Source organism: Natrix helvetica (assembly GCF_964273705.1).
Source record: "Natrix helvetica genome assembly, chromosome: 1".
NCBI classification, from domain to species: domain Eukaryota; kingdom Metazoa; phylum Chordata; class Lepidosauria; order Squamata; family Natricidae; genus Natrix; species Natrix helvetica.
The window spans coordinates 312,784,607-312,807,045 of NC_138548.1; the positions used below are offsets into that span (position 1 = coordinate 312,784,607).

A 22,439-nucleotide genomic window follows, 5' to 3' on the forward strand; every position below is an offset into this window, starting at 1 on the left:
CAAACAAGCCAAGGGAAAAGCTTAGCAAAACCACGTGCCAACCAAAAGGGGCAATCACTGACTAATTTTTCCAGCGCCACTATGAAGTACTGGAAAAATTAGTGAATGACTTCTGAAACACATCTTCGCCTTCAGTTCACTATTGTATTATTGCTGGTTGCTGACAATGTGTACTGTTAACAGTATTTATTTACTCTTATTTTTCACATTTATGAACTGTCCATCTCTCTCAAAGATGGAGATTTGTATGCTACAGGATTTCCATGACTGAGCAGTTCACAAGTAGAATAAAATTAAAATGAATAAAACAATATAATGGTAAATAAGAACAAGGAATAAAAGAAAACAAGCCAGACAGGAGCAAAAAAGAAACCCACATTATCTAAAAGGGATTTGACTTTTGGTCATGGCTCTTCAAATACTGGTAGAATAGGGAACAGCTAGATTTGGGGGGGAAATCTTGGGCCAATTGTGGTTGTAAGTCGAGGATTACCTGTAATCAGACCTTATGCCCTGTATGGCATTATATAGGTAACGAACATTTAGAATCACACCTGGAAGCAAACTGACAATCCATAAAGCTCATAAAGCAAGGTGTTACATGGGTATACCAAAGCATGTCCATCATTGTCTACACCACTACATTCTGGACCAGTTGAAGCTTCTAAGTAATAGGGCAGCTCCACGTACAGAGCATTGCAAGGTCGAGCTGTGAAATGGTTAGAGCACTAGTGACTTTCTAAAAGCCCTCCCAATCGAGGAAGGAGCACAACTGATGTACAAGGTAAAGCTGTGCAAAAGCTTCCTGATCACAGCTGCCATTTACTCATCAAACAAGAGCTGTGAGTGCAAGAAAACCTCTAAATTGCACAACACTCTTAAATGAGGATGCGCTACCCCGTCCAAGGTTAGACAAAACATCCCCAGTTCTGGACTGCCCAAAAACTCACAACCACTTAGTAGAAGCTTATCAAAGAGAAATCCAACCTACAATTGGATTTCTAAAAATTCTAAGGAGAATTTTTCTGTCAGTGAGAACAATTTGGAAAGCTTGTCTCCAGAAGTAGTGGTACTCCATCACTGGAGGTATTTAAGAAAACATTGGACAGCTATTTGTCCAGAACATTATAGGGTCTCCTGCTTCAACAAGGGGTTGGACTGGAAGATCTCCAAGGTCCCTACCAACTCTGTTATTCTGTATTCTTGGGAGGACTGAGTTGAAGACAGTTTCTCTTTATCCAAACCCACACAACCTCTAGGCATAAATCTTGAAAATCTGACTTGACTGATTCAGGGTTGAAAGACATAATTAAACATTATTAAGGTATCTATGATACTGAACCCCCAACTGGCTGATGACCTCACCCAATTCATAAAGATGCTGAAAAGGAGGGGGGGAAAAGAATACAACCCTACATCACCTCATAAAACAGGGGCCAGGAAACAATCTCCCCCCTCAATGAATACCAGCTGAAACCAGCCGGGGGGGGGGAAGAACCCCATTTTGTGGTTCTTTATGGTGCCCATTTTGTAGGCTACTTTAATTATTTTAGCAGTATTAAATAATCTTCATACAATTTACACTCTCAGCAATTTAGCAATTAATGATATGTCACATTTACATTGTAATCATTACCTTGCAGAGTTATGGTTCAAATTATAGTCATATCTTCATGGTCATGATTGATTTTTTTCCCTCAGAGCATGACTTATGAAAATAATGCCCATTTCCTAACCTTCCAACCTGCTTCTTAGTTTGAAACCTTTTTTCTATAGGGAACAAGTTCTCCTTAGTTTGATAATTCTTCAGCCTCATAGAAGCACTGATTATGACCTATTATATGCAACTGGCAACATTTAAAAGGCCAATGCTAATTTGTATTTATGTACAATGAAATAATTATGTGCTAAAAATCCCATAGATAGATATAAAGGCACACTGCAAGCCAACAGCACTCTTATTCTTGAAAATAATGCAAACCCTTACCTCTACGTATTCCTAAGGCCTAACTAAAGCCTCCTACTCCCAACTTATATAACAATACCACACAATCACCCAACTCAATATTCAGCTTCACAGCCATCCGTGAATCCTGAGTTCCCACTGATCCTTTGATATATATATATATATTTAAAATGCATATTTACCTGTTTTGTCCTCTCTTCTGTTTTTGTGGTTTATGACTCTTAAGAGAAATGAGACAGGAGGGAGAGCAGTGCAAATGGAAGTAAAATCAAAGGCAAAGCAGTATGTTCGAGACTCATGTGGATCTGGTGAAAGGAGTTATAAATAGGTCTGGCTCAATATTATTTAACTTGGCTCTGTCTGAGACTTGTAATGGTGTCATGTGTCAGGGGCACACTGGAGCTCAGTGAGACCTTCACTGATGGCTGGCATTTCTGATTTTCCTGCCTGGGTTGACATGTAGTTATAAAAATAGCATTGGGGAAATAATTTAAAGAGAGTCAATCAGAACTGCAACAAGGAATTTGACTGGGATAACTAATGCAAATTAGGGATGGCACTATACAGTTGCCAGAATTAGGATGGCACAGGGCAAAAGATGGCAGCCTCATTTTTTTCTTAACAGAAGAGGAACAGCCAACTGACAGAGCCCACTGGACAAACTCACTCCACTGAATAAAATGCCATCTGCTGTGTTAATGTGAAAGGGCCAAGAGCCCTGCCTTCTTATGAATCTGATTCCCCTGTCCCTGCTTCACACCCAAATCCAATATTTGCCCTGATTTGATATTTGAGTTAATGCTTTGGTTTGCTTTTTATTTGATTGCAAATATAAACTAAATCTAGAAAGGGTGAGAGGAGTGGCAACCGAGTCACCATTTAAAGTACACATTGTCCCATTGGTATTGTGTTCAGGTACATTAATTTGGCACTCTTCACTTAAATCAACTCAGCTTCCTTCCCTCTTCAATAGACAGGAAAAGATCCCAGCATCACAGGCATGCATTAAAATCTTGCTTTGAAACTGGAAATGACTTACTGTGTTTAATAAATTTGTTTCTGCCAACAAGAGAGGAAATGCACAGTATTTTACAAAAGGCAGTCTTCCTCTTGAAGGGCCAGCTGCAGACAGCCCCCTTTGAAACAGTCTGATTAAAGAAGAAATCTAAGGATGGATTGGAGGCCCTGAGGTTGCTCGTGAACAGTTAACATCCACAGAACAAACAGAACAGTTGTACAGGTCATTTTATGGTAGTCTTCCCCGCGATTAGGAGATTATTGTATTTATAATTGCAATAATTATAGTAATTATTTCTAAATTTGTGTAACTCTGTATAAATTAGAATATGCAAATGTTACATGTAAGTTTGCAGCCCTTAATGCCTTCCTGTTCAGTGAAATGTTAGTGTCTGCATTGTTATCAAGATGGTTGAATCAGGTAATGTTGATTCTTCATGTTTATAAATGGATTTATTTATTGCAGTGAGTGACTTCGTAATTACTTTATATAAACTCATATATATTAAATACAAAAACCAACGATCTGCAATAGGCCCATATTGGGTTAGAATGACTGTAGCTTTAAAAATAAGCTTAAGTAGAAACAAAAATGACGACGGTAGGGAGAACATTCTCCGAAGCTATGAAATTCATTGTGGGTTACTCCCTTGAGTCTCTGAAATACAAGTGAAGGGTACATATTAGAGATGTGCAATGCTTTATTAAGTCCCCAATGGTGTTATGGGGCAGCAGGTAGCAATTCTCTAAAACAATCACATCTTTTCCTAGAGTTGCAACGTTGCTCAGAAGCCCCATTTGGAATCAAATCTGAAGAAGGCAGATTCTTACAATGTGATAAGGAGTCAAACCAACAGACTGATATTAGTTTATATTAACTGTCTCCACCCTGGCACCAGTCATTCATAACAGTAGTTTAAAACACATGAAATGAATCCTGTTCCTCTGCCCCACCCATGTCTCTTTTTTCCTCATTTTTTATTTTGCAGATTCTTGTGAGCTCTTCAGCTGGTTTTGTTTTTCATCACACTTACAGATTTAGAGCTTTTGCTGAAAGCTGTAAAATCAGTTAACAAAGAAGCCCTACTGGTTTTTGTAAGCCTAGATACCTATTATATCTGGAATACACCGTATGTATTAATAGAAATATACCCATGTTAGACATTATTTATTCATTGAATAGAAAATCAAGCAGACCTGTGGGTGGAACTGGTATTCTAAGATATCTATAGCTTTGAGTAGGAGCTGCGAGTCCAGGATGACCCATCCCAGGTCATCTCCACAGGACTAGCACAGCTGGAGTCTAACTCTGAACAGATCCAACTAATGTTATACAACACTTTGCATAATCCTCCCAACAGGCCCACAAAGTTTTCCAAGAAGGGACCACATCAGCTAGAACATAGTCTCTGGATAATTATCTGCAGTAAAGGCATGTTTATAATAAGCATGGTAAAACAAGAGGGTAGAACAAGAAGCAATGGGTGGAAACTAATCAAGGAGAGAAGCAACTTAGAACTGAGGAGAAACTTCCTGACAGTTAGAACAATTAATCAGTGGAACAGCTTGCCTTCAGAAGTTGTGAATGCCCCAACACTGGAAGTCTTTAAGAAGATGTTGGATAGCCATTTGTCTGAAACTGTATAGGGTTTCCTGCCTAGGCAGGGGGTTGGACTAGAAGACCTCCAAGGTCCCTTCCAACTCTGCTATTGTATTGTATTATTGTATGTTTTGCTATCCTTATCGCCACAAGGTAGCCTTTAATACAGGCTTATTTCTGTGCTCAGTTGAACTTGGTCTTTGTCTTCATCTAGCAAATGTCTAAACATCTCTTGTTTTGCTTCATTTCCATGAGCTGTACCAAAAAAACAAGGAACAGCCGCCAGGATCCAAGAACACAAAGAGGTTGATTAGGGTTAGGGCAAGGGTGGAATCCTACTGGTTTAACAACTGGTTCGCTGAGTGCGTGTGCACAGTTAACAGAAAACTCACCTTCCGCATCATTGCTGGCGAGGGAAACAGCTGAGAGGCAGCAATCCACTCTGCTGTGCCGATCAGCTGGGCTTCGAAAAAGGAAATATAGGTAAGTATAGCGCAGTTCGCTCCCAACTGATAGTCGGAGCTACCGGTTCAGCCAACCGGTAGACTCCTACCCCTGGGTTAGGGTGGTTAGAATGCAGTACTGCATGCTACTTTTGCTGGCTGCCATCTGCCAGGACTTTGGCAATTCGAGTCCCACTGGTCAAGGTTGACTCAGCCTTCCATCCTTCTGAACTCGGTAAAATGAGGACCCAGATTGTTGAGGGCAATATGCCGATTCTGTAAATTGCTTAGAGAGGGTGTAAAGCACTGTGAAGTGGTATGTAAGTCTAAGTGCTATTGCTATAGGCATGATCTGAACTAGGTCTACCATCCCATGCTCATTGCAAGCTTCAACTAAAGCCACGGGTGAAAAAGAGGTGGAACCAGAATGTCTGCAGGTCCCCCCTTTTTTAGATTTGGACAACAGATTAGGTGCTGCTAATCCAATATGTAGAAAGCATAGGAAACATTTAGTCAGTGTCATGTTGGACTCTTTGATGTGCCTTGAATAAAAGACGGTAACATCTGTAACTTCAGGGATATAATTACACCCAAGCTAAACAATTAAAAATGTATCATCTTGCACCTGTTTGTAATGGTTTTTTTTAATCTTCTGCAAAACAAAAAAGTATATAACTGGAATATTGTCTAAAGAGAACAACTTGCCACAATAAACTTTATGGCTGAATGTAATATAATACCTGAATTTCACTTCAGCTCATTTATCCTTCTCATTATTACATGTTATTGGCAGAACTTGATAACTTATTTGCTTTGTTGTTGTTATCTAGACTTGGGATGAGTGTTCATTTGTTTTTTTTGCCTAAATTAACATGGAGAACCAAGACTTCAGCCTAGTAAAAAAATTACAGCAGCCCTTCAAGGCCATCTCTGTTGAGAGATTATGCAAGCCATCTACCTAACCCTTGTGATGCCAATTACTAAGAAACATAAAGACAATAAAAAGAGGATTAAAAAATCTTGCAAGTGGATTTAGAAAGAATAGTATTGTTATTAGGTTCAATTTTCTCATTGCGGTTAAATTAGGCTGATTAATCAGTACCAACACTATTGAGCTGACTTCAGAGATTAAAGTTTTTTTTTCCCTTTTCACTATTTTCTGCCATTTATCAATTTATCTTTAGGTGCATTTTTCATTAAGGGCAAATCCTCCTTCCACATATTCTTTACACTTGGTGGCTAAGAGCCGCAGTATCTTATATGACCCCAAAACACAGAACAACAGTTGGAAAAAAACCTTGAAGGTCTTCATCCAACCCCATTTAAGCAGGAGACTCTATACCAGTGACGGCTAATCTTTTTGGCACTGATTGCCGAAACTAGAACACACACCTCAACCCGGAAGAGAGCAGCTGGCTGGTGCGCATGCGTGTGGGGACCAGCTGCTCTTCTGGGTTCCGTTGTGTGCATGCACACCGGCCAGCAGCTCTCTTCTGGGTTCCGGCACTAGGATGTGCCGTAAGACAGGGCTCTGCATGCCACCTTTGGTATGCATGCCATAAGTTAGCCATCATGGCCCAATACCATTTCAGATAAATCCCATTTCTTTTTAAAAATCTCCAGTGTTGGAGCACGCACTTCTAAAGGCAAGCTGTTCCACTGATTAATTGTTCTCGGTGTCAGGAAATTTCTTCTTAGTTCTTGGTTGGATATCTTTGATACGTTTCCACCCGTTACTTCTTATCTTGCTGTCAGGTACTTTGGATAATATGTTGTCCCCTTCTTTGTGATAGCTTCTCAAATATTTGGAGTCTGCTATAATATCAATACAATACAATAGCAGAGTTGGAAGGGATCTTGGAGGTCTTCTAGTCCAACCCCCTGCCTAGGCAGGAAACCCTATACCATTTCAGACAGATGGCTATCCAACATCTCCTTAAAGACTTCCAGTGTTGGAGCATCCACAACTTCTGGAGGCAAGCTGTTCCACTGATTAATTGTTCTAACTGTCAGGAAATTTCTCCTTAGTTCTAAGTTGCTTCTCTCCTTGATTAGTTTCCACCCATTGCTTCTTGTTCTGCCCTCAGGTGCCTTGATTGTTTGACTCCCTCTTCTTTGTGGCAACCCCTGAGATATTGGAACACTGCTATCATGTCTCCCCTAGTCCTTCTTTTCATTAAACTAGACATACCCAGTTCCTGCAACCGTTCTTCATATGTTTTAGTCTCCAGTCCCCTAATCATCTTTGTTGCTCTTCTCTGCACCCTTTCTAGAGTCTCCACATCTTTTCTACATCGTGGCGACCAAAACTGAATGCAGTATTCCAAGTGCGGCCTTACCAAGGCATTATAAAGTGGTATTAACACTTCACGTGATCTTGATTCTATCCCTCTGTTGATGCAGCCTAGAACTGTGTTGGCTTTTTTGGCAGCTGCTGCACACTGCTGGCTCATATTTAAATGGTTGTCCACTAGGACTCCAAGATCCCTTTCACAGTTACTACTGTTGAACAAGTTACCACCTATACTGTACCTGTGCATTTCGTTTTTCTTGCCTAAATGTAGACCCTTACTCTTTTCACCATTGAATTTCATTTTATTAGATAGTGCCCAATGTTCAAGTTTGTCAAGATCCTTCTGTGTCTTAAGCCTATCTTCTGGAGTGTTGGCTATTCCCGCCAGCTTGGTGTCATCTACAAATTTGATGAATTCCCAATTTATTCCCTCATCCAAATCATTGATGAAGATGTTGAAGAGTACTGGGCCTAAATGGAGTCTTGGGGTACTCCACTGCATACTTCCCTCAATGTAGATGCAGTTCCATTGAGGACTACCCGTTGAGTGCAGTTGGTCAGCCAGTTACGAATCCATCTGGTGGTGATGCTGTCTAACCCACATTCTTCTACTTTATCTAGTAGTAGGTTATGGTCTACCTTATCAAATGCCTTGCTGAAGTCAAAGTAAATTATATTGACGGCATTCCTCTGGTCCACTAATTTTGTCACTTTGTCAAAGAATGCAATAAGATTAGTCTGGCATGCTCTGTTTTTGACAAACCCATGTTGGCTTTTGGCTATTACTTTGTTTACTTCTAGGTGTTCGCTAATTCGTTGCTTGGTTATCTTTTCCTGAATCTTTCCTGGTATTGAGGTCAGATTGATAGGTCTGTAGTTTCCTGGATCTATTTTTTTTTCCTTTTTTGAAGATGGGAACCACATCAGTTCTTTTCACCCCTAGTCTTTCTCTGTTAAACTAGACCTATCCAGCTTCTCCAATCATATATCATGTTTTAGCCTCCAGCCCCTAATCATCTTTGTTGCTCTTCTCTGCACTCTTTCTAGAGGTTTTTTTTTTTTTTGTATTATGGTGGATGCAGTATTCCAAGTGTGGTCTTACTAGTGCAGTATATAGCAGTACTGATACTTCAGATAATCTTGATATTATTCCTCTGTTGATGTAGGCTAAGACTGCATTGGTTTTTTTTGGCAGCTGCAGTACACCGTGAGCTCATACTTAAGTGGTTGTCTACTAGAACTCCTAGCTCCCTCTTACAGTTACTGCTATTGAGCCAGGTACCACCTATTCTATTTACTTTTTCATGTCTTACTTTTGCAGTCTAATTCTCTTACCTACCACAAACTTTGATCTCTAATGTAACAGTCTTTGGAGTCCTTATTTGTGCTGCTTTCTCATCCTACTCTTGAGCAGGGCCTCCAACAGGAAGGAATCAGCCATTCTTGCAGCTTTTTCTTCAAGAATGCTCATGGGCTTCAGAATGAGGAAGTGGGCTGCCTTTTGTGGCCTTGGCTGCAGGGTGGGGTCGGGGGTGGGTGGGAGAGGCCAAACTTTGTTCCTTAGAATTCCCAAGGTCTCCTTCCCACATCGATCCCAGGAGCAGGGAAGGGTCAAGAGGTCTGAAGTGGGAAATTGAAGCCCCACCTTGTTCTACTGTTCCAGGAAACAGAGAGGAGAAATAAAAGGCCCTTGTTTCCAAAAAGGAGACATGGCATTGTTTTGCTGCTGACTGGGCTACTTTCCCCCCTTCTCTTGCTGCAGCTTTCCGGTGTTTATTGAAGGAAGAGAAGCTGCCAGAAGATGAAAGAAAAAGCCCAGCCAGAAGCAAAACTCTCTTTCCAGCTAAAGGCTTTCCTTTCTCTTGATTTGCTTCCTCTCTTCAGAGGGAGGGAATGGCGAGGGGAAATCTTCAAGCAGTTCTAGGTTGATAATCTGCCAGAGTAACTATAGCTTCTCAAGTCAGAAGTGCCTGCTTTCTCCCTGCACAACTATTTTATGTAACCATTTTCTTAATAGATTTTCTGACTGTGCTGAATCTACCAGCAATGGGTAAATTAGAACAAGTTAGACTGAGGAAATGAAGATTGTTTCCACAGAACAGTAGTTGGTAACATGGTGCACATTTGACCCATATTATAATCACAAAAGACACCTCCATAATGGTGAAACCTCATAATCACCCCATTAAAAAAAAAGTCTAGCAAGAGTGACATTATTATGGAAGTCTGAGACCTAAAAAAAGATGGATCAACGACATCAGCAAGTACTGCAGGCTCAATTGGCAAAAGGAAACTCAGAACCGTATGGGTTGGAAATGTGCGGAAGAGCCTGTTATGCTGCAATGGATTGACAATGGTTAAAATGATGATGGTGATGATGATGACACAATGTCATCACAAGAGACCGAGAGTAAAGATGCTCACCAAACTGAGCCAAAACTTTGCAGTTTTGATACTAAAACAAAAAAAATCAATTGCCTAAAAGGATTGCTGACTCCAACTTAATGTACAAGAAGATGCGCCCCCCGCAGGCATTTCAGTGAAACAGCTGATTTACCCACAATGATTTTATCAGTGTGTGGGTCCCAGTGCTGTACCTGAGCATGTTTAGGAAAATCAGAACAAGAGGGCTGTGAAACATCAGCAATTGAGTCCTTGGCCTGACAAATCGGTGATGAGCTTTTAAATAAGAATTATGACTTAGAGCTGAAGTACAGTGTTGGGTGATAGATCAACAAAATTACACTGCTGAAAGTGGTCATCAGCTGTTCCTTTAATGAAATTGTAAATGGGTTGCAGAACATTTTGCTGCTAATGAAATGACTGACAGAGCCTCAGGATTCACAAGGTCAGCTCACAGTAATGAGGGAATTGGTATCAAAGAACAGATCTATTGAGCATGTTTTCTGTATTCACAATGAAGAGATTAAGATCTCACTTGCACGCACTTCCGGTTAGTCTTGCCCTCCTCTCCCAGCCTCTCCCTTTCCCTGCAATTGGGACAGGGTGGAGGTGCTTACTGTCTCAACCAGGAAGTTTCTGCAAATCAGTTTAAAAGCCTTTGATGGGAAAGGAAATGCAAGGAAAAGCACAAGGGAGGTGTATAAAAACACACTCTTGAAGATGTAGATGATTGATACCCTTGACAAGGTAAAATTGTTATTCTGCCCTCTAGTGCTGAAATCTTAGTAGTGGCAGGGTTTCACTGTGTATTACATCAACTGTATACATTTTGGATGAGGAAGAATGCCATGAACAAACCATAGAAAAATAATCCAAGACAATATTGCCTACCATAAGATTGGGGATTGAAAAATCCTTGAAAGTGCTACTTTAGTTTTCCTTGCAGAAGTCTAATTAAAAGTGGTTGGAATTTGACAAGATCACATTCCAACTCATTTGAACTAAACAAGCTAAGCTAATATTTCATAGAAATATCTTTACTGAAGTAAACGATTTCTCACATTACTTCTGTTAATTCCAGTCGAGGATATATAAATAATCCCAATCTAAAAGTAAATTAAATATTGTTTAATATTAACAGGTAGAAAAGTGAAACATACATCACAATACATTATTTGGGTGTGTGTGGGTGTGTGTATGGTACTTCTATTTCATTCACAAAATTTGCAACAATATATTTACTCAAGAGCTTTTGAAAGGGTTCTGAACTGTATTTCAAGCAGGATGGAAGACTGCTGAAGTTGATCCTGTGTCAGTCATTCTGTTTCTCAGTCCCTGTCAGATGTTACCACTACTGGACAATCTTCTGAAAGTGGAAACGAACAGATCTTTCTAAAGAATCTTGGCTGTCTCCTTAGCATTTTCCAGTTCAATGCAGTTTTGTTGAATATGTACTTATTCAAGTGTGTTGATTGATGTAAAAACTAAGGTCAAAGGGAAACCTGTTTTTCTACAAAACCAATTCATCAGCCTTAATTCCACACACATATACAGTGAATGCTGACATATAAGTATTCATCAACTAAGAGCAAATGTGACAAAAGGGCATATCACTGCTTTTGGACATCACCTTCTATCAGAAGTGCTCTTAAGTGGACAATTTTCAGTTCCCAAGAAGGGGATGGAAATGCTGGGAGTTGAGCTAGTGAACCCAAAGCAACTTCCCTCAGTCTGTATCTGCCTCTGTGTGTATGTGGGTGGGTACTTGCCTTCTGTAGTTTTCTGGTGGGTGGGGGGTGTTTGACTGGCAGTTTTCATTCTGGCTTGATATTTTTCATATTTCATAATATTGCTGCTGGTGCTGCTTCTTTTCTTGTTGCTGCTGTTATGATCAGTGAAGCAGATCTTTAAGAGCCTATTCTGCAAAATTGCAAATGGCTTGCCACATACATCTGATTAAACCCACTTCAGAAATCAAATTACCTCTTTGCAATTAAACCGGCTGCTTCAGTGAACTACAGCAGAAGGATCTTGCCTAGTCTATTTATCCATGAATGTCAAAATGAAATAATCCCCCTATTAAAGCAAATTGAGGAGCATTGTCTTTGCCTTTGACAGATCCTCAATCCATCCCTTATTCCTACTTCCCCGTTGCTTTCCCAATTTCTGCTGAACACCCCTCCCCCCTCAAATTAAATAAGTGGTTATTTTCAGTTGAATAAAAGAGTTCCTTCCCTTTGACTTCATTATTTCATCACATACATATTTAATTCACTGCAGTTGTACAAATATAGTGAGATGAAGGTGTGTTGTTCATAGGCATGAAAGAGTTTGAATCTGCAAGACGAAGTGAGTGGTAAATTCTTCTTAATTCCACAGAGCATTCAATCTGCTAACACACTCACACAACACCATTATGAGTGGTTCCACTTACTTTCTATGTACCTTTTAAATACGATCTAAGATACTTAGCTGAATTTCCCTTTACACTCATTTTGCTCATAACAAGGCAGGTACTTTTATGTATTAATTGGCAGCAGATGAACCTGAGACATAAAGATTTACATACTTTTTTCCTCTTTTTGTTTTGAATATTCCATTTAGGATAAATATCTTTTCACATTCATAGCCACAATCATTTTTTACTTTTTTATTAGTTTTAACCAAACAAATCAGATAATTACATTTACATAAATCAATGATACATCAAAGAGAAAACATAAAAAATATGGAAAGTATCAAGGAAATCTATTGTTATATAATAGAGACAGGTACGGTATATATGAAAATTATATATTTATAAATTACAGCAGATTATAGTCCATTGAGCTAAACTATAAAATCCATCCACAGTTTGGATAAAATTTGCAGTTTTGCATCTGATGTTTCATTAATTTAAATTTGAATTTTTTTAATGAAGCAATTGGAGTGGATTTATTAATCCACAACTCAGTGTATTATCTAGAGTTTTCCAATGGTGCAAAATTAGTACTTTGACAGCTAAAATTAAATAAATAAGTTTCTTATTTTTAAGCTTACAACTTGGTCCTATAAATAAATGCAGTAAGCCTACCTCTGAGGAGTATTCAATTCTTTTTTTTAGAGATGGTACTTATCTTCCCAAAACATTTATGCCAAAAGGGTGTAACTATCAAATGAAAAAATAAATCTTTTTTGACAATTTCTCCAACATTTGGAAGAACAATTTTCCTTAACATAAATCAAATACCAACAACCCAATTTCCATAACTTCTGCCAATTTGTCTCCTGTATGGGATTACCAAGATCAGTTACCCAAGCTTTGCTTAAACCACACGGTGGGTCCCCTATTTGTGACTAGCTGCTCTGGTAAAACTATTTTCAATCTGTTTTATTCTACAAAAAATATTTTGGGTGAAGAGAACCACTGGTTTATAAACTTATCTGGCTCTAACATAATTTAAACATGAATCCATTGTTTAGAAGACTCTTCCATAATAAATGGAATCATATCCCCTAACTGTGCTGCTTCATGATATATTAACAAATTGAGCATGCCCCAGCTTCCTGTTTCTGAGGTCTTTATAAAATCCTTTTATTTACTGTCAGTTTTTGTGCATGGAATCAGAAGCTTTCTATTTTTCTTTGCCAATGTGTTGAAGACTGATCGGAAATTACTACTGGGAGGCATTGAAATTAAAAGTTAAGCCATGCAAAAATATATATTTTAAGTACAACAAGTCACCTTAAGATATTGAAATGTTTTGAAGCCCATTTTTTTCATTTTCTTATTTAATTTATTCCAAAGTAGTCCACAATTATTTGTAAGATTTTATTAATACTTTAGTTATGGCAATGCCTTATTCTTGTCCAGAATATCTAGAATATTCTTAATATACAAAAGGTTTAAATGCTATTGGAATCCTAAAACTGGAAATCTTTTGAATTTTTTTATCTAAAACATTAAATAGTCACAATCATTACAATGAGAAAACAATGAGTATTTTATTTGATTTTTGTATTATCCCATCAGTCCTCTGCACAGGATGGATTACATAATTTACTTCATTCGTTTTGTTTTCATAGTACCTTTGTGAGGTACTATCTGACAGATTTATAATCTTTACTTGGTTTTGAATATATTTTATATTTTATGAATTCTCAAGCCCAAACTATTTTTTATTCAGTGAGAATAACTGCATAGCAATAAACTTAAAACAGGAAAATGCCGTCTTCCCCCTATGCTGCTTAAGATTATACTTTTAAAGAAAAAAAGTAACACATTAGAATATCTGATAAAGAATATTTCATTCAACCAATAAATTAGCATCAGACTGGAGAAGACACATATGTATGTTAGAAGTCTATGTGTAATCTGATTTTTGACTGAAATTAATTGCTGCTAGTATTACTACAAGCCTATATGCTGTTGGTATGTTAGAGTTTACAAAGAATGATAGAAGACAGATATTTGCTCTATTGGCTCTAGTTTTGGATGCCAATTCCCAATGTTGAAGAGACAATGAAATACTTTTGAGTACCCTAAATGCATCACTAAGCAGTATTTGCAGAACTGAAAGTAAAGATCTGCCTTAGAAAGTAATATAAAGATTTTCAGAGAGGATTAAATAATAGGCAGCAACGCATGATCTTTTTGGAAACCCTTGTGAAAATATTGTATCTTTCATGTAACGTAGGACGAAGAGCACAAGAAGTGTGGCTCTCTTATGCATCATTACAGACCAATGTGGCTATATTTTACTGTTGTTCCTATTTGTACAACATAACGAGGTAAAACAAAGTAAAACTGATTTATTTAACTTTTAATATATACATTCTCACATATAGTATAATTTAAACAAGAATGGCAAGTCCAATGTATTTTAGGAGGCATTTGTATTGCAGTTAATTGTTTACTAGGAAACCAAATTTCTGTGCATGGTAAATTAAGAGGAACATATCACTCACTTAAACATATTATATGCAAACATGCCATTTCTGGACTGATAATGTTATTTCTTTTTTTAGCATTACATGTTCCTCCAATTATGGAAGAACATGTAATCTCTCTGTTGTTCTTGGCACATAGCTGTTTGGAATTCTGAGTATGCAACTATGGCTGACCTGAATATCTATGTTTTGACTCGACCTTGCACCGTTGAGATTATTCACTTCTTCCTCAGGTGGTCTTTTTGTTTCAGGATTTAAATCAGAATGAATAGCAGACTGTCAGTCATTTGCTTCTTATTAATTTCATCTACATTTAAGCCAAAGAATAACAGTTGTATCTGCAAGAGAGGTAATCAAAAGTACACAAAATCTAATTTTTGCATTCTTTGCATGCCCAGGATTCTTAAAAAGGGTAAGAGGGTTACGTAGGGTGTGGAAATATGCAAAGAAATTGAATTTTGTTATTAGGCTAGCCATGACATATAACATATTGAATGGAAAACAGGTAAATGCAGGAGAATATTAGTGCAACATATTTTGGTCAGGGTACATTGAGATAATTATTTTTATAATAAATCTAATCTAATACTTGTATTCTTGCATTATAATTACTACATTCATCCTAAAATGTATAATCTTATATAAAACACCTTTTGCCTCTATTGTTCAATCTCAAAAGTGAAACTCTTACTCTGTGTATTTTTCTTTTTTAACATTTGTAGCACAATGTTACTTACATGATATATTCAATGGGATTCCATAACCAGTATTCCATAACAAAAATTAAGCATATGCTTGAATATTCCAGATGCTAACAGAAATTCAAAAGAAGGACATGTAGTAAATAGTCCATCTGCTATCCAATAAACACTACAAAATTGTAGGGAGATTGGCAACCATTACATATAATGGTACTGTAACACATTCCATAATTTAACTATGAGGTCTAGTATTGTAAAATAGGGCAACACACTATGCATAATTTTATATACTTCTGCCTTATCCCATTACATTGTCAGACTGTTTTCTCAACTCCCCTTGGGGATTGTTTGGCACCGTTTTTGTTTTTATAATGACCATTTGGTGGTGTACTGGCCAGAATTGGACAGAGCGTTTCAAGTTAAATTTTATTTTTTAACTTATTTTTCAAATGTATATATTACACAATCATAATCCCTAGCATTTTCTGCATGAAAAATTAGCATGTGTATGAATATATATTCATGTGTGTGTGTCCCCTATACAAAATTACTTCAATATTCTTCACTGTGGAGATAATTTTCTATTTCCGGTCCATTTATGCATTTGGAATTTTTGGTACTCTCATTTTGTTACTGAATAATTTGGTGGTCTAGGAACTGATGAAGAAACCCACCAGGGGTGGGTTCTCCTACTGGTTGGTACCGGTTCGCTTCACGCGCCCGCTGTGCGTTGCTCGTTCAAGCACAGTTAACTGTAAATTGTTCTGAGCATGCGCAGAAATATGCCGGCAACGGCAGAATAGACCGGGGAACCGGTTGGGGGTTGTGGCCAGCCTGGGTTGCTGTCGGTTCTGCGACCCAGGCCAAATCACCACTACTGGTTTGGCCAAACCGGAAGCAACCCACCTCTGAAATACACACTATAATTCTAAATTTCTAAATCTAATTCTAAAACACACATTTTATATAAATGCAAAAGGTCTTCTGGTACTGCCTTTAATTGAAATTGCTTAACTTAATAGCACATTACATAATTGTTACTTATTTATAAAGTATTAATATTTTAAGCAACCCAGAATTACCTTGGTAAGACAGGCAGCCAATAAACTTAATAAATAAATAATTTTCATTTTTTAAAAATATTGCACACTTTCATCTTGCGCATTACAGAAAATCTAAAAATTCCTGAAGCTTTACAATATATGAAATCACATAATTCTGCTTTTAATAATTTACTTGTAAATTTAAAAATTCTTATATGTGACTTCTGTGAAAGATGAAAATCTGTTTTGGATTATTTATTAAATTGGAAGTACTTTCTACATTTATTCTATAGCTGTTAACCCTATTTTCATTTCCTCTCTTTGGTTATTGTTCTTTGTTTGCAATCTACCAGGGTACAGTGCTTTGTTTTTCCATTTCTTTATCTATTTTACTTAGTACTTAAAGTATCAGAAGTTGCTGGATTTTGATAGGCATCTGAAAACAAAACTAAAGATTACATTATGACAAAGTTGGAAAAGTTTGTGTTTACATTTCTTCAGTATGTTGTACAAAAAGTACTGTTAAAAAAACATACTTAAGTTTTTAGGATGCAACAAGGGACCAGTTTGAAACACACAAATGTGCCCCTGTGTTTAATCCAAGCATATACCTTTATGATTGCTCTCTTATGGATCATTTCAGCTTTCAAATGAAATAAGCAGTTTTCACCAAGCAGTTATGTGCTCCAGAAGTTTCTAAATCCAAATATACTTACATAATTCTGGCTGGAAAGACCAGTGCTGTAACTTTGGAAGATTTTCTGAGGAAATGAGTTCACAGTAGGAGTGACAGCATATTATTTCTGCTTTCTGCATTCTCATTAAAAAATGCCATAAAATTGTTTTTGGTAGAATGTTCTGACAGAATCAGATGAAAAAGAGCAACAAGTGATTGAGAAGACTGAATAAATTTATACTTGAGCCTTGGCAAAATGGAGCTGCTCTGCTGAGAAATAAGTAGAATTTTCCCCCCTATGAAAATAGTATCATGTTCAACCTCTTCTGGCAATTTTGCATATTGTCTCACAGGACAGATTCAGAGCTTGGTGCTTTTTCTAGATTTATCATGATTGTAAGAGGCTCAAGTGGTAGCATGAAGTGCTTTAATCAATTAAATCAGTGAAGAGCAACCTAAAGAGCAAACTAACCAGTTTGAAAAGGCTGATATTAGCAGTTATTAGTAGAACTGTAACATACAGTATATATAGGCAAACAATTGGTGAAATTTGTTTTTAATTCCAATATGCCTATTTAAGAACTTACTGTAGGGTTTTCCTATGTTTCAACCACAAAGTGACAAGAAATTCAGCTGTCAGAGTTTTTTAGAAATGAAACAAATCTTGACTTTTATTTTTATAGCAACTGAAACTTGGCTTTAAACATCTAAAGGCATTTTTATTTTCTAGTTATTCCTTAGAAATATTGTCAAGGATTTTCTCCATTTGTTTGACAAATCATCTAAAGGGCTTTCTTGCTTCCTAAAAGAAATAGGCTGTGCTCCTGTTGTCTATCATTTCTATGTCAGCAAAAATATTTTCATCCAGACATTTTAACATTATAATAATTCTGATTTAACTTTAACTCTTGTGATAATTTTTATGTTGGTGTTCCTGAAGGATTTATCCTGCTTTGGTACCTAGCTTGATATCATGGTTAAGAGTGATATAAAAAAGTTTAAAACAGATTTCTTAATTTTCTTCTAAATCATTATAAAGTGTTTATATTTCAGAGACAACTCATGTACTCCCAGTGTAGTTATTATTGAAGCTATGTGTTTGATTTATATCTCACCATTATTTCTTATAGTTCAATATGGCATACAAAATGCTCCCTGCTCCTGTTTTCCACACAGTAAACATCCTGTGAGGTGCGTTGAGCTGAGAGTGTGCAACTGGCTCAAAGGCACCCAGCCAGATTTGATGCCAGACACTACTTTCCTAGATTCAAGTTTTATTACTAGTTTTACTAAGGCATTATTAAGGCATCTCCTTCTGATGAATATAAGCAATGGAATATAATTTGATAGAAAATCAGAGTACTAGTTGCTTTCTATTACTTCTGCTCTTTAAAAAGACATATAAACCCAAATATATCTTTTCACTGTTCTATTTCCAAATTGGTAAAACAAAATTCGTTTGTCTAAATTACTAGTGGTACCTTATGGGTCCTAAGAAAAACCTCTTGCTGGTATTGGTTTAAGTCATATACCAGCTGTCAATAGAATACAGAATCCAAACAAAAAGAGAACAGAACACAGCATACAGACAATTTAAAAGGAAAAAAAAAAAGGGGGGGGAGCCCGATTCTTTATCATACTAAAAGTTTGTTCCTGTGTTTTACAACTTTTGGTATGTCTGGATTTATGCAGATAAAATCTTAATTGGAAAATTTGAATTAATGTTGTGATGTGACTATGACTACAAAGATTGGAACAGTGACAGGAATGGTATTTCATATGACACTCTATAGAAATCCATAAAGTACTGTATACCCAATCAATCTTTGAAGGAGTAAGATAGAAACTTTGAACTTTGGTGTTGGAAGACTCCTGAGAATACTATGGACAGCCAATAAAACAAACAAGTGGATGATTGAACAAATCAACCCAAAGTTTTCATTTAAGGCACAAATGATTAGGCTCAAATGATTATTCTATTCCAGACACATTATACAGAGGCTTAGCTCTCTGGAGATGGCAACAGCACAGGGAAAGTTGGAAGGAAAAAGAAGATGACTAAGAGCAAGGTGGATAGACAGTAGCAATCCCAGAACCTACCTTATTAAAAAGTCTTTATATCATATTATCTTGGAGCATGCCTCTGAAAACGACAACTGTCTTCCAGATGGCATTAGGCTCTCCCTATCCCTTCCCAGGGGTTGCGATTAATGTGAAATCTACTATGTATGTCCCCAGCTGTTAGGTCAGGTCCATAATTATACAGGTGGACCTGAACTCTGGAGTTGCACCCACTCCCCAGCTCAAAATTAGTTAGGATGGGAGATTAAAATTTCCAAGAACAATAAGCCTTCAAATTCTAGCAAAGTATTGCTTGATATAACTTGGTGCTGCACCATGTAGGATTTTAAAGCTTAAAAACAACACTTTGAATTGGCTGCAGAAGCCTAATGATAATCAACACAATGAGTTTAAGATAAGTTTTATTTTTGACTGGCAGAGTTGTCTCAGTAGTGAATCTCCATAACAGAACTTTGGACTAGCTAAAAGCCACATGTAAAGTGTTACAGTACCCCCTACCACCTCCTTAACAGCACGATGATCAAGTTTAATTATTTATTTTTTCGTTATTTCAAACATGTAAAACTGTTATTGGACCACTATTTATTTTTTGCTGGGCATAATCAGCCCATTCTGTGACATACAATCCAATTGGATATACCTTGTATTTAATAGTGAGTTGTGCTGAATATTAAGTACAGTATGTATTAGAAGAGGGACACAGTGGCTCAGTGGCTAAGACAGTGAGCTTGTCGATCAGAAAGGTCGGCAGTTCGGCTGTTCGAATCCCTAGCGCCGTGTAATAGAGTGAGCTCCTGTTACTTGTCTCAGCTTCTGCCAACTTAGCAGTTTGAAAACATGTATAAATGCAAGTAGAAAAATAGGGACCACCTTTGGTGGGAAGCTAACAGCGTTCCATGCACCTTCGGCATTTAGTCATGCCTGCCACATGATCACGGGAGATGTCGTCGGACAGCACTGGCTCTTTGGCTTTGAAACGGAGATGAGCATCGTCCCTAGAGTCAGAAACTAGCACATATGTGCAAGGGAAACCTTTACCTTATGTAATAGAAACAATATTCTGTATTAACTGGATGTCAGTGGGAAGACTGCAAACAGGATGAGGTTAGAAGAACCTACCTTATGTTCTTCAAATCCCATATTGAGAGGCCTGCTGCCTCTGAGACTGAAGATCCAAGCAACTTACAAGGCTGGCATCAATAGACTTATTCTCTATGAATTAGTTTAATCTTCCCAGAAGGTTAAACAGGTTCATTGCCATGATAACATCTTGTACTGTCACAGAGAATTCACTTGAGTGAATTGCTATTACTCCCATCCCACCTCAGTTTAATAGCTGAGCCTTGTTATATAATTATGGGAGAAAGAAGATCCCCTAGCTGATTTTTTAAAACTATGCCTAATTTTATATCTTTTTATTATATTCTAATTTGTTTTTCCTTTTTTAATAAGTGAAAGATCCCCAGTCTGTGCTATCTTTTCTTAAAGGGATCTTGCTCGAGTTCTTTTACCATTTTGATTGCCAAGTAATGTCTGAATACACAATTCTGTGATAAAACCTCAATTGTGTCATCAATTGTATAGATATATTACCTTTGTGAACACCCTCTTTCTGAGAACATCTTCTCAGTTGTGAAATAAAAATTTCAGGTAATTTTGTGTAATTTTCCAGAAATTCTTCTTTCACAAAGATGGAGACGATGTTCACGTCTTGAAACAAATAGGGTTTTCACATTCTTAAACTTTTAATCTTAGATTCAACACTCCACTCATCCTTAAATGTTATGATCTTTCTTCTGCACTAGCAACTTATAGTGTCACACAGTGGGCGCTGGGGTCTTTACATCTATCTTGTTGGGGGAAAATATTTCCACAGGGGTGGGGATGGCCCAGATATTGTATAAATTGCCAGCAAAATAATATTTATTTTCAGCCCAACTCAACCTCATAGGGTTGTGGGGAAAATAGGAGGAGGAAAGAATACAAGTAGCTCCGGATTTACAACCCACAATTATGCCGAAAAATTGTTGCTAAGCAAGACAGATGTTAACTGAGTGTTGCCCCATTTCATGATCTTTCTTGGCACAGTCGTTAAGCGAATCACTGAAGTTGTTAAATTAGTAACATGGTTGTTAAGTGAATCTGGCTTCTCCATTGATGTTGCTGGTCAGAAGATCGCAAAAGGTGATCACTGAGACACTGCAACTGTCAAAAATATGAACCAGTTGCCAAGTGGCCAAATTTTGATCAGTTGACCATGGGTCCGCTGCAACAGTTGTGAGATAAGGTCCAAAGTCACTTTTTCAGGGCCGTTGTAAGTCACTAAACAAATGGTTGTGAGTCGAAGACTACCTATATTGGCAGGTTGACCAATTATATATATATATAAGAGCAGGATAAAAATCTGAAAGAAAATGTTTAGTAATGAACGAGTGAAGGCCCCTCCCCCCCAAATGGTTCGGCACTTGTCCTCCTGGGCAGAGAAGCTACAAGGCGTCTGGCTTTATGTGGCTGGGGACGGAGGGCAGCTGTTCGCTTCCCAGGATCCATTCCCAAACGAAGCACCGGGAGCCAACCAGCAGCAGCAGCAGCGCGCACCGAGCTCCTTCAACTCCTCCAGAGGCGCGCATCGACGCTGTTGCACGAACGTCAGTCCCTCTCAGAACCGGAGCCCGCGCTACCAGGGCCCAAAAAAGAGAGACCCACCCTTGCATCTAAGGAAACCATCTGGCCGCGAGTTTGGCGTGCGAGAAAGGTCAGCGCGGCCACAAGTGAGAGCCGCTGAGGAGCGCCTCCCGCTGCCGCTCCTCCTCCCTTTCGGCGCTCCTGCCCTCCCTGACAGGAAAACATGTCTTTTTATTATTTTTATTTGCTTGCGCTATAGAATAAAACCTCCAGGGCTTCTCATACACAGGCGTGTGAATGAAGGAGCGCTTTCGGCGCCTGGCAGCACCAGCTCTAGCAGGGGCGGCAAGCGCAACTCCTCCCAGCACCTGGTCACCAAGCCCTCCCCTCCTCCCGGCTTGCCTCCATTGCCCCAGCCCCAGAGCAGGCAGCGTGCGCTTCCATTGGGCACGGCTCGCGTTTCCTTTTGCTTGCGCGGGTCGCGGGCGGCCAGAGCTTTGGCTGGCTGCTCCTTTTCAAAGCCCGCGAGCACCGTTTTGTGCGCGGAGCGCGCAGACCTGAATCCCAAGCACAGCCTTGTTTTTTTTTTTTTTTTAAATAAACACTCGGTTCTTCTTGGATTTCAAACCGGGATATTTTCGCACAACCCCTTCTGCAAGGT

The 22,439-nt window shown here is 38.2% G+C and overlaps 2 protein-coding genes across 4 annotated transcripts in view; one reads left to right on the plus strand and one right to left on the minus strand.

Moving 5' to 3' along the window:
* Nucleotides 1–15,090, minus strand: part of KBTBD12 (kelch repeat and BTB domain containing 12) — a 93,145-nt gene extending 78,055 nt beyond the window's left edge. The window contains exon 1 of one of the 2 annotated variants that reach the window (XM_081939504.1): nt 14,826–15,090. The gene's annotated coding sequence lies outside the window, so the exon portion shown is untranslated. Of the gene's footprint in view, nt 1–2,148; nt 2,258–14,825 lie in introns of those variants that run through there. The other variant, XM_081939503.1, reaches the window with a different exon arrangement.
* Nucleotides 15,091–22,305: 7,215 nt separating this feature from the next.
* The window catches only part of MGLL (monoglyceride lipase), a 99,046-nt gene continuing 98,912 nt past the window's right edge, over nt 22,306–22,439 (plus strand). The window contains exon 1 of one of the 2 annotated variants that reach the window (XM_081939514.1): nt 22,306–22,437. The gene's annotated coding sequence lies outside the window, so the exon portion shown is untranslated. The remainder of the gene's footprint in view (nt 22,438–22,439) is intronic. The other variant, XM_081939513.1, reaches the window with a different exon arrangement.